Raw genomic sequence first — 12,699 nt, forward strand, 5'->3', positions numbered from 1 at the left:
AGAACCACTTCAATAATGCACATAATTACAATGATTTAAATGATAACATGTGATTATTAATACAACAATAATAATTTAAAGGAGAACAGATCCGTGAACTTTTTGTTATTTTATTTATGGACATAAGAAATGAATCAAACGATGATGATTTGACAACTGGGCGTTGCAAATAGCAAAAAACTTGACAACTCTGTATATGTTGCATATTATGTGGGCTATATATTTAAAGAAAACATCAAGCCAAAAAATTATGTATAAAAAAAAAAAAAACATTTTGAATCACAAAATCTGCCTTAAATAGTGCAATAGTCAAATAAAACAGTCATAAAGATACAAATAGAAAACAAGCATAAAGTCACGCACAGCAGCACATCATAGATATTCCTACTTTTCCACCGTGTTCCAAAAAGTAAATTTTATATAAAATTGTGTGTCATTATAGGTGGGTAATTATCAAGGACTGTAATTATTGTAAGTCAATACTAGCAGGGGGAGTCCAGTATATAAATAAACAATAGTCTCAAGATTCAAGCTTACTTAATAGCCATAATGAACATGTTACAAATGAGGAATTTGTCTTTGTGCAGTATGCAGTGCAGCAATACAAAGTATCAGGTAGACAGAAAGGCAATTTTCAAATTAATTTGCATTAAAGTGCAAAGTAACAGACCTTGAAAGTGACATAGTGGAGTCCATGTAAAGATCAGGATCAGAGAGTTCAAGCATGAGTCTGTGGATGAGTGAAGTCCCAGCCTCAACTAAACTTGAGGTAGGCTGGCATGGAGTAGTTGAAGAGCAGGAAGTTCATGCGGTAGAGGTTGTACAGATTCTTCTGGTAGAAGGGGCTGATGTTGTGGAAGAACTGGACTGCCATGTCGCCCGTAGTCCTGGTGCTCTTGGAGGAGGCCGGGAAGGCGACCTGCCCCTCCACCCTGGTCAGCTGCAGCACGTAGCGGGAGTCCTGCTCCAGCGTCTCATACTTGCCCACCACGTTGTAGTGGATGAGGCAGGGGTGGCACAGCGAGTGCACCCGCTCCCAGTGCTCGTTGAAGGGCTCCTCTCGCTGGGTGGCCGGGTCCACAAGGTAGTACACAAACTCCTCAAAGGAGACGTCGTCGCCCCGCTCCATGCAATAATCATGCAACTTATAAGATGTATAAAAATAAATATAATCACCTTATAAAAGCAGCCAAAAAAAAGTACTTCAGTAATCAATTTGAAAATTCTGCAAACAACATCAAAGCTACTTGGAAAGTTCTAAATGAATTACTCCAAAAGAAAAAAGTGTCCAATAAGCTTCCCCCTAGCTTCTTAGATGGGAACACTTCCATCACCAATCCTTTTGATATTGCCTGTAAATTCAATGAGTTTTTTGTGAATGTGGGAGTTTCCATATCCAACAAGTCTGGAAATACCAACGTGAATCCAACTGATTATATACAAGGTTCCTTTCCTCCCGTTTGCTCTTTTGAACCTCCCGACAATGAAGAGATAAATGAAATTATAATGGAATTAAAAAATTCTGCTCCAGGTCACGATGGAATTAGTTCATCCCTTGTGAAGGAAGTAAGAAACTCAATTATCAAACCTTTATTGCACATTTTTACAATGTCCATGGAAACGGGTGTTGTTCCATCTGACCTCAAACTTGCAAAAGTCATCCCACTTTTCAAAGCAGGTGATCCTGGATCCTTTACTAACTATCGACCCATTTCTGTTCTCCCATGTTTCTCCAAAATTCTCGAAAAATTAGTTTATAAACGTATTATTAACCATTTGAATAAGCAAAATATCCTGTATGAACACCAGTACGGATTCCGCAAAAACCACTCGGCTTACATGGCCCTTCTACAGTTAGTGGACAGGATTCACACTGCTTTGGAAAAAAAGGAATTTGCTTGTGGTATTTTTTTGGATCTCTCAAAAGCTTTTGATTCGGTTAATCATGACATCTTGGTTTCAAAACTGTATGCATATGGTTTTCATGGCAATATCTTCGGGTGGCTTAATAATTATATTTATAATAGAGAACAATATGTTACTTTTAATGGTATAGAGTCGAACAAGGCTAAAATTCAGTGTGGGGTGCCTCAAGGCTCAATCTTGGGGCCTTTACTTTTTCTTATATTCATAAACGATCTTGCAGCAGTATCGGATACTATGTTTCCAATATTATTCGCAGACGACACAAACTTATTGATATCCAATAAAAATGTAACTGTCCTTATGAATGAGGTAAACATTGGTCTTCTCAGGTATTCCAAATGGTTTCAATCGAATAAATTGGCTTTAAATGTAAAAAAATCAAATTTTATGATATTTGCTGGTAAAATGAATTATAATTCGGAATTATTTAAAATATCTATTGATGGTGTTGAAATTAGTAAAGTCTCATCCACCAGGTTTCTAGGAGTCCTGATCGATGAGAAACTCACCTGGAAAGACCATATCAGCCAGGTCTGTAAGAAGATCACAAAATCCCTTGGAATTATTAGAAGGATTTGTGGACTTCTTAATTTCTCTTGTCTTCTAACTTTATATTACAGTCTAATATTCCCATACCTTTCATACTGTAATATTGTTTGGGCTAGTACCTTCCCCACTCATTTGCATAAACTTTTATTGCTACAAAAACGTTTTGTTAGACTAGCAACATTTTCAAAGCCGTATGCTGAAACTGCCGCGCTCTTTTGTAAATGTGGTGTGATGTCAATTTTTGATATCAACATTTTTCAAACCTGCATTTTCATTTTCAAATTGAAGTATATGAGTACTGACTTACCAGAAAATTGTAAATCATTTTTCATCTGTAATTCACAAATTCATTCTTATCCTACTAGACAAAGCAATAACCTTAATATACCATTGTATCGTACATCCAGAGGTCAATTTTCGTTAAAATATCATGGAGCCAAAATATGGAATTCAAACTTACATTTATTGACTGTTTCTCTATCCCTGTCTGTGTACAAAAAGAAACTAAAAGGTTTTCTAATGTCTGGTAAATTTGGCACTGAGTGAGCTATGGCATTTCTGAGAGAGGTCTAAACCACATTCTCATTTTTATTTCTCTTTTTATTCCTATTTTTTTTATTTTTTTTATTTTTTTTATTTCACTAATCTGAATTATCATTGCATTTAATGTTTGTTCAATGTTAATTGAGTAACTTGTATTATTATGTTTTTCTCTTGAGGTGAGATCTTTATATAAACCCGTAGTGGGTTTCTATCTCACCTGCACATGTTTTTTTCTCCAATGTTGTAAACATTTTTTATTTTGTTCTGTTTTCCTTTAATGTGCAAATAAACATAAACATAAACATAAACAAAGCCTCCGGCCAGGGGTCCGGTCGGTGGCGCCGGACTATCTTCGTGCCGTATCGTTTATGAAACGCCGTGTTGTAGCTGCGCGTTAACTTGTTGCGGTACGCAGACACCAGCCGCTCAAAGGGCTCGCGCACAAAGACGAACTTCAGGTAGGAGCGCAGGCTCTGACAGCGTGCGCAGGTTCCCCGGCACGTGGGCCTCGTTGGCGGGAATGGCCAGCGGATCCTGGTGGGGCCCGGCGACGCCCGTCAGGACCATGAGCACTCTCTTCCAGTTGGTGCAGGCCACCTTGGGCACGTAGCAGTACAGCATGCCATGCTGGTCGTCCACGATGACGTGCTTCAGGTCCTCGGGGATGAGGACTCGGCGTTTGCGGGTGTAGGAGCAGCAGGCCTCCTCTGACAGCTCGGCGTTTGCGGGTGTAGGAGCGGCAGGCTTCCTCTGACAGCTCGCGTCGGCCCTGGTGAATCACCTGTACCGCTGATTCAACCTACAAACAAACAAAAACAGAAAAGATGAAGAATCATCAAAGATCATGAATGAATGATCAACCCTAAAATAACAACTAGTGCACTTGTGGTCAATATTTGGACCACTTCAATGTTTTTACTTCCAAGAGATTCAAAACGGCACTTCACAAGGGTCAGAACTAACCTTAATGCATAAGTTAACCCAAAAATGACCCCTATGCCAGTGGAAGTAGCATAGTATTTTAGTCCACAAAGATTTGTGGAGTTCATCAGGATTATCCGGCATTATCCGGTAGCACCATGCCCTTCTCCCCAATATACTATATTCACAGGTGTGTGTGTGTGTGTGTGTGTGTGACTGACCGTACGAATTGAAGTGCTGCTGATAGCACTGATCAACAAAAACTGCTTGAAAGATATTATGGCGTGTTGTTTTCTAATGCAATCTCAGCACGGAAGGAGACATGATAAAGCAGCTTTGTGTGAGTTTTTAAAATGCCTACTGATGATGTAATCAGTGATATAATGAGGCACACAAACACATACACATGGAGGCATTGTGACATCACTGATGCAATAATATTTAGTGAGAGCAACACACACACACGGGCGTGCCAATAGGGCAGGCGAGGCCAAGCTAAATAATAATTTTCCATAAGAATATTTATTAAAAAATAAAATAGAAACCTTACCTTTAAAACTATCTACGAGGTCTTGAAGTTGCCACTCCGCCAATGTGTCTCTGACAAAGCTGTCCATTGACCCAACCTGAAACAAACAAAGGGAGCTACTTATTTAAAATAAAATAGCTATTTGAATGCCTTTTATGATGCTGCTAGGATGGATTTTTAAGCTGATACATATAACAGACAAATATCTGCTTCTCTTGCCCGATAAGGGATAAATAATTTCACATTTTTTTTATGCAGCTGCTGGACTCATGGCTCATCTCAAGCCTGTTTGGTCCAAAATAGAGCTTGCATCAGTGTGGGGATAAGGAAATAAAATAATACAAACGATTTACAGACTAACAGTCACAGACTGTAACGGTCTGTAACGTTAGTTTTGATCTCATCTTACATGGCCGTGCACGCAAACAGAAGAATATGCACGCAGTAAATTAACGTGAGCAGCAACACACTAACAATGGTCTGTACTCTGTAACGTTAGTTTAATCAATAAGCCGCGAAAGCAAACGGAATTATGTACGTTAACGTTAAACGGCCGAATAACACCGTTAAATGGTGTATTGATATATCCAGAATGAGCACAAAATAGATGTTTGCAACCGATGCCTTTTTACGTTTTACTCCAAGAAACGTGGATGGCCCATGCATTTCTTCACTGGGTAGAGTGGCTAACGCTAGCCTCTGCTACTTGTAGGCCTATGTGTAACACAAACAGCTGTCTACACGTCATTTAACTATTAGCCATCTAACTTGTTGTTATCTGCCTAACCAGCGAAATGGCTAATGGTAAGATCGCAGCAGAGCACAATAGGATTTACAAATATAGCGTTAAATATTCTTACCGATCTGCTTTTCAAAGAGCCCCGAAGTTTTCAGTGTCCTTTGTTGTCGTGCACGTCTTGTTTTTCTTGTGATGAAGTTGCAAGAAGGCAGTGGATGATCGCCACCAACCGGTCTGTTATTGTCCGTATATCGCTTTTATAATCAGTCCTGTGTTTTGTAGATAGGTGAAGACAAGTCATGGTTTAAAACGACTTTTTCAAAGATTGTTGCTATCAGTACTCTGGGCGCATGTTTGCTTCCTGAAATCCCATTCATAAAATGGCGCCAGGACACACTAGCCTCAATGGCCTGGACGCAGACACAACGTCACACTACGGCAACGCAAAAGTGCCAAAATTCTTCACTTCCCATCGTCACTCTCACCCCCCCCCCCTCCCTCCCAATCCCTCCCAATAATCTTTATTTCAAACTGTTCATTACACACAAAAAACAACATCAGACAAATGGATACAGATGAGACATGGGGGGGGGGGGATATATAGACTGCAGACCTGACCAGTGTGAGAGAGAGAGAGAGAGAGAGAGAGAGAGAGAGAGAGAGAGAGAGAGAGAGAGAGAGAGAGAGACAGACATCATCCTGCATCTGGCTGAAAAATATAACACTGCATACCCAGTGAATAAATGACCCACATTTATTCTTCTTGGACATCTACCTATTATTATTTGCACTATATTTATTTATTTATTTATTTATATTCCAGGGACAAAACAATTGTTCCACAGGTTAAATTAGGCTACAACTGGGTAGACACAGCCCTGTTGTGGGCTCACAGGAGAAGTGTAGGTTAGAGCTGACCAAATGTATGGTATGCACTATAAGCAGAGGTTCTCAAAGTGGGGTCCAGGGACCCCCAGGGGTCCTTGAGGGGCTTCCAGGGGCCCCCAGCAAAAAAATCATTTTTACAATAATTCCAATGATAAGTAACACAATGACAGAATGCATGTACGTCCAAGTATGCACACGACATGTGCACCTATGTGCAGTGAATATGCCACTGTCTCTGACTTGTCTTATCGCTCTACTGCCTTATTGCTTGTTGTGTCTTTTGTTGTTTTTGCACTCATATGCCCCGTTATATTTGTACTATGTTGTAAACGGAGTTCACAGCACAAGAATTTCACACGTGATACTTGTACTACGGAGTGACAATAAAAATCTTGAATCTTGAATGTATTTTGATCATGGGTTTCATACACTTTATGTAATAAAACAGTGAAACGTGTGACGACCACACAGTGGGAGGGTTGTCACAAAAGCTATCAGTTGGGAGACCCTGGGACAAAATCTTATCAAATGAGGCTCCGTCTAATTTGTGTCAGTTTAGGGGTCCTTGACCTGAAAAAGTTTGAGAACCACTGCACTTATAAGCTATACACCACTTTGCTTGGTCATTGCAAACAGTGTGCGAACTATACTGTGACTTTCGGGGGAAGTGCGCGTGACCCGGTGCGGACAGCTGCTTGCGCGTGCCTCAGAAAGGACTGCCTCCCTTCAACGTTCACAGTCTGATTCAGGCAGCAGCACATCCGATACAGGCTACAGTATCACATAAGCAGTAGCCGGGTAGCCCAATGACCAGACCACATCCTCCACGCTCTAAAAAGCAAAAACCACAGTAAGATCTCTTCTATAGTTTATCAGCACGCTCAAAGACACGGATACAGCTCTTGTCGTGTTCCACTTTTCTCTCCAAGAGAGAAAAGCGCGCTGCGCACACAGAGGGAGGGAGGGTGAGAGAGCACAGAAAGGCGAAACGGGCTCACTGCTCTCCATATACACTGCATCCACAAGAACATGATATCTCTGCCCAACACTTTTATCCACTCCATAACGCACATGTCCCACTCACTGTGAAGTTCCTGACGCATTCCATCTCACAAACAGTCCTCCATATGCGGGAGGACTCGGAGGTATTCCAGCTTCACGTCGTCGTCACTTTTTCCACATCTGCGTTTGAAGTAGAAGCGACTTGTTGCTGTTCAACTGACGGCTGCTTCCATTTCTTCGTGAATGTAAAGTTTGTCAAACTGCCTTGTTTTCTTTTTGACATCTTGCTGTTGTTTTAAATCTGACCTGCCCGCGTGAGTGACGTTTGATTTGCACCTGCGCCGCCACGCTTCGATGTGGTGATGATAAGAATAACATGCATGTCGGTATAGGGGCTTACAGTGAATTTGACAGTGATTGAGCACACTCTGAATCATACGATTAAAATAGCGTAATTTTAGGCATTATTCACTATGAAGGTACAGAAAAAGAAATAGAAAATACATGGGGTAATATATATTAGTCAATAATTTAGAGACCCCCCCAAATTTCACGTCATGTTTTCAGGGGGTCTACTATTTCTTTAAGGGGAGCCAAAGCCCCCCCCAGCTCCCCCGTAGTTTGCACCCTGATTGCAAAACCATTCAAAGTCCAACATCCATCCAGTTGTATTTTAATTTGCTCTGGTTTACGACTCAGGCATGAACTATTCAAGGAGGTGAATTTATAAGCTATTGACTTGATTTCTGGTATTCAAAGAACATTCCAACACAGGTGATTAGAAATGTTTGTCCACTATCCTAATGTGAGGTGTCTTTAGTCCATTCATAATCACAAGAGAGAGCAAATAACATTTCACTCGGACATGAATAAATAAATAAATGAATAAATAAATGTTTTTTAATTCAAAGACTGTAAATATAAAAATTCGAGAGAACAACAGAAATAAAAAGTAAATGAGAGAAAAAGAGACAGAGTATTGCAGGGACAAAACAATTAGGCTACTACAGAGGTTAAATAGGCTACAATAAACTTCTCAAATACAATGTATAATCTTTGGGCATTTGTGTTTTTCATCCATTTAGTGATTTGGAAAATCTTGCTAAGTTCATTTTTGAATGCTGTAAAGGTATTTTTGCCTTTGTCTAGCATAATAAAAACAGAAATCCATTAAATAGTCTCTTTCAAACAAAATAGAACAGAACTTAGCCCATCGTTTCAAATTAGAGCTATAGTTTCATAATGCTTATGAATGCAGTTTAATGGACGGGGTGGGCCTATCTGCCGACGGCCAGACACCAGCGCCCCTCCAGCGCTGATGTGGTACTTAGAGAGGGAAAATTCTTGGCGGCTTGCCGATGGCCTGCCGCTGCTAGCCCTCCAGCGGCATTCCGCCAGAGTGAAGGTAGCGGCTGAAGGAATGCCACCGCCACTCTGCCGCTCAAAATGCGATTGCGGGCCACCAGAGGCAGCGGCAGATTGCTAGCTGGGTACTCTGGTCTGGTCTGGTCCAACAGGTAAATTAGCTAGTCTGGTCTCCACTAACGTTAGTGAAAGTGTTGTTATGAATGATATTAAACAACAACACAACACGAATGAACCATTTTTGTCTTCTTTGTCTGTTTTTGTCTTCAACACGTCAGTTTAGCCGTTCACCGCCATTATTATGTGTGGACCACAGGGGTAACGTTACAGCCTGACTCACTCTCTCTCTCGTTTATTGTGTTATTAACAACGTGTCACGTAATAGGCTGACCCAAACGCTCAGTTACACTAGCAAAAGCAGGCTAACAGTAGCCTATTGCTAAGATAATGTGGCTAACATTAAGACAACATGTTACAGACCATGCAATGAGTTAAAACCGGCGGGATAATTTAACGTACCCCATCATCTGTTAGTCGGTTGATGACACTATCAGGTATATTTCGCGTTTTCAGAAAACCGAATAAATCCTCCTCTGCTGCCATTCTTTATGAGTTTGCCAGCTCTGGCAGCTGACAGCTGGAGCTATACCTTCTCATGCCGGTCCTGAGTTTGGAGGGAAGGTTTTCTTCCTGGTTTGACTTCCTGGCCATGCAGCCCAAGGCGAAGTGCGCATGTGTGCCATGACGTATTCAATGACGTCTCCCACCCCTCCTACCCATGGATGTATTAAAAGAAGAAAATACACCCGTATATGGCTCTTAGTGGCTTCTGAAGAAAAAACTGCCCCATAAAAAATATTTGATAATTAAAAGAGTTGTTTTATACTTTGAGTGACACCCGGAAAAAAATCCCCTGGGTGACTTGCAATACAGAGCTTCGCCACCATGTTCAAATGGCAGAGGGAGGACCGTGCAGAGAGAGACAGAGAAGGGGCAGACAGACAGACAGACAGACAGATAGAGAAGGGAGCAGACAGAGAGAAGGGGCAGAGAGACAGACAGACAGACAGACAGACAGATAGAGAGGGAGGTCCAGAGAGAGACAGAGAAGGGGCGGGCAGACAGACAGACAGACAGACAGACAGACAGACAGACAGACAGATAGAGAGGGAGGTGCAGAGAGAGACAGAGAAGGGAGCAGACAGACAGACAGAGAGAAGGGACAGACAGACAGATACAGACAGAGAGGGGACAGGGAGAGAGAGGGGCAGACAGACATACATATACACACAGACAGGGAGGGAGATCTCTAGTTCCTTCTCAAATTAGAGAGAGGATCTGATCGTATTCCTCAAATGCAGGTACAAATCCAATGCTTGATAAGCATCGGCCGGAAGATGCAACTGTGACTCCACCATCAGAATGTTGCAGAGGTCGTAGATGTCTGTGTCACATGGCACTGCTGGTCGAAATGTGCAGTCCCTCCGAGACAGCTGTACATCGGCTCTGTCCACTGGGCAAACGCAGTCATCAGTTGTGTAGAGTTCTGGGAACATGTACATGACCCTGGGTCGACCGCTGGGCACTCTGTCATTCTTCGATGGTCTGATGAGATGTGAATCCCACACACAGGTGGTCTCATCTAACTCATCCTGGAAAAACAGTATATTAGAGAGTAAGAAAACAAGTGAACTGATATTCTCATGTGGGCCTTAATTATGGCCTTCAGGATTTTGAGTGATAGATTATGTCTAGTGAATTGACAGACAGGGAGGGAGGGAGAACATGGTGGGGAGGGAGAGGGGGGCAGAGAGACAGACAGTGAGAGAAAAGGGACAGACATACAGACAGAGAGGGAGGGGCAGAGAGAGACAGAAGGGAGCAGACAGACAGACAGATAGAGAGGGTCAGAGAGAGACAGAAGGGAGCAGACAGACAGATAGAGAGGGTCAGAGAGAGACAGAAGGGAGCAGATATACAGAGAGGGTCAGAGAGAGACAGAAGGGAGCAGATAGACAGAGAGGGTCAGAGAGAGACAGAAGGGAGCAGATAGACAGATAGATAGAGAGGGTCAGAGAGAGACAGAAGGGAGCAGATAGACAGAGAGGGTCAGAGAGAGACAGAAGGGAGCAGATATACAGAGAGGGTCAGAGAGAGACAGAAGGGAGCAGATAGACAGAGAGGGTCAGAGAGAGACAGAAGGGAGCAGATAGACAGAGAGGGTCAGAGAGAGACAGAAGGGAGCAGATAGACAGAGAGGGTCAGAGAGAGACAGAAGGGAGCAGATAGACAGAGAGGGTCAGAGAGAGACAGAAGGGAGCAGATAGACAGATAGAGAGGGTCAGAGAGAGACAGAAGGGAGCAGACAGACAGAGAGGGAGGTGCAGAGAGAGACAGATAAGGGAGCAGACAGACAGACAGATAGATAGAGGGAGGTGCAGAGAGACAGAAGGAGCAGACAGGCATATAGACAGAGAGGGGCAGAGAGACAGAGAGAAGGGGGCAGACAGACATACATATACAGACAGGGAGAGAGTGGACAGAGAGACAGACAGGGAGGGAGAGAGGAGGGGCAGACAGACATACATATACAGACAGGGAGAGAGTGGACAGAGAGACAGACAGGGAGGGAGAGAGGAGGGACAGACAGACATACATACATATACAGACAGACTAGTGTGTAGCCTATTTTATACATACACAGACTAGTGTAGCTTTTAGTGTAGGCTATTTTATACAGACAGACTAGTGTAGTGTATTTTATACAGACAGTGCTATTTAAGCAATATCAACTTCTGCCAAATTAAAAGCAATAGTAGGCTAATCTTACCTGGATGATAGCCATGAAGCAGAACTGGATTAGACTTTTGTCCAGATATGCACCGTCGAACAAACCACGGTCCTTCAGATCCACAAACAGAGCGATGTAGAATTCCATTGACTCCTTTCTCAGGAAGCCCCACCAACTTTCTATCCTCTGATTTGCCGTGCTTGCCCCTTCAATGTAGCTGCCAATAGCAGAGCCGTCGTTTATATTGCGACAGAGAAAACGCTGCAAGTCTCGGACTTTGACATTCTCTGTGCCCCGGTCGGCTCTGACGATCCTTGGACAGCCACCTAATTTCTCGACTGCCTCCATGTAGTAGCCTCCAACGATTTTGGGGTCACTGCTTGTAGTAAATGCATTCACCCAGAGGATTTTCCGTGAAAACCCGTCAATGCAGCCGTTGATACAGATACCAAATGGCTTCAGTTTGTCATAGGAGTCCAAGTGCCAGATATAATTGGGCCCTTTTGCAAAATAGTTCCGGCGATGTAGGCGTCTGGTTGCTCTGAGTTGAACACCCCTTGGGTCAAGTTCTTGAAGAATTAAACGGACGTCTTCTTTTCTGACATGTAGTCCATTCTCCATGCATTTCGTGTACATCCACCGATATCCATGTAGTTGGCCAGATGCTTGTAATTGTTCAGAAATGAAAGAAATTACCTGATCATAGCTGGCATATCCCTTGCGCCCAGTGCTGTAGTGGTAAAAAAAAAGGTGGGTAAACTATACTTTTGACTCGAGGCAGCTTTCTCACGCGGCACCGGCAGTGTTATAACGGCGGATAAATAAGCTTCCGTGACCGATATACAAGACAAAATATGAGAGTATATAGAACAACTTAATCTGAATCATATAGCCCTATAAGGTATATCAGGGGGTTCCCCCACATTTCTGAGTAGCCAGCCAGATAGAAAAAGTAGCTGGCTATGGGATGGGCCTTGCCCCTCAAGGGGGGTCCGGGGGGATTCTCCCCCGGAAGATTTTTTTTTTTACATTTTAAAGTAAAATTCATCAACCTGGTGCATTTGAGAGCAAAATGAACTACACACATCTCTAATGTGTTGTGACTTTACAAATAATTAGGCCTAAACAATCAATATAAAATGTATTTAATGAACATTTGTTGAATTTCTCCACTTATGAAAAGTTAAATTATACAGTAGGTAGCCTACTTTAAAGGACCTTGTATGAACCCTGTATATACAGTTTGAAGAGTAATATAGTTCTCTCTCTCACACTGTACCTGTGATTGTCAGCTTCAGCTTTATAGCTAAAAGTATGTAGACAGATTGAATCTGTGATTCTTGAATACCAATATATAATTCAAACTGTCCACAAACACATTGGGCAAGGATAGGTAGACAACATACTGTACATGGAAATAAAAGTGGTTCTGCCACTCTGGCCACT

At 42.4% G+C, this 12,699-nt stretch overlaps 1 pseudogene across 1 annotated transcript; it reads right to left on the reverse strand.

Moving 5' to 3' along the window:
* Window positions 1-754: 754 nt before the first annotated feature.
* LOC310780821 (carbohydrate sulfotransferase 11-like) lies at window positions 755-11,601 on the reverse strand (annotated as a pseudogene). The gene is made up of 4 exons: window positions 11,293-11,601; window positions 9,878-10,114; window positions 3,324-3,817; window positions 755-1,123 (listed from the first exon to the last, which is right to left on the reverse strand). The product of its transcript is annotated as a carbohydrate sulfotransferase 11-like (transcript).
* Between the last annotated feature and the right edge of the window lie 1,098 nt (window positions 11,602-12,699).

The sequence above is a fragment of the Poromitra crassiceps genome, assembly GCF_964638095.1.
Source record: "Poromitra crassiceps genome assembly, chromosome: 8".
Classification (NCBI taxonomy): Eukaryota; Metazoa; Chordata; class Actinopteri; order Beryciformes; family Melamphaidae; genus Poromitra; species Poromitra crassiceps.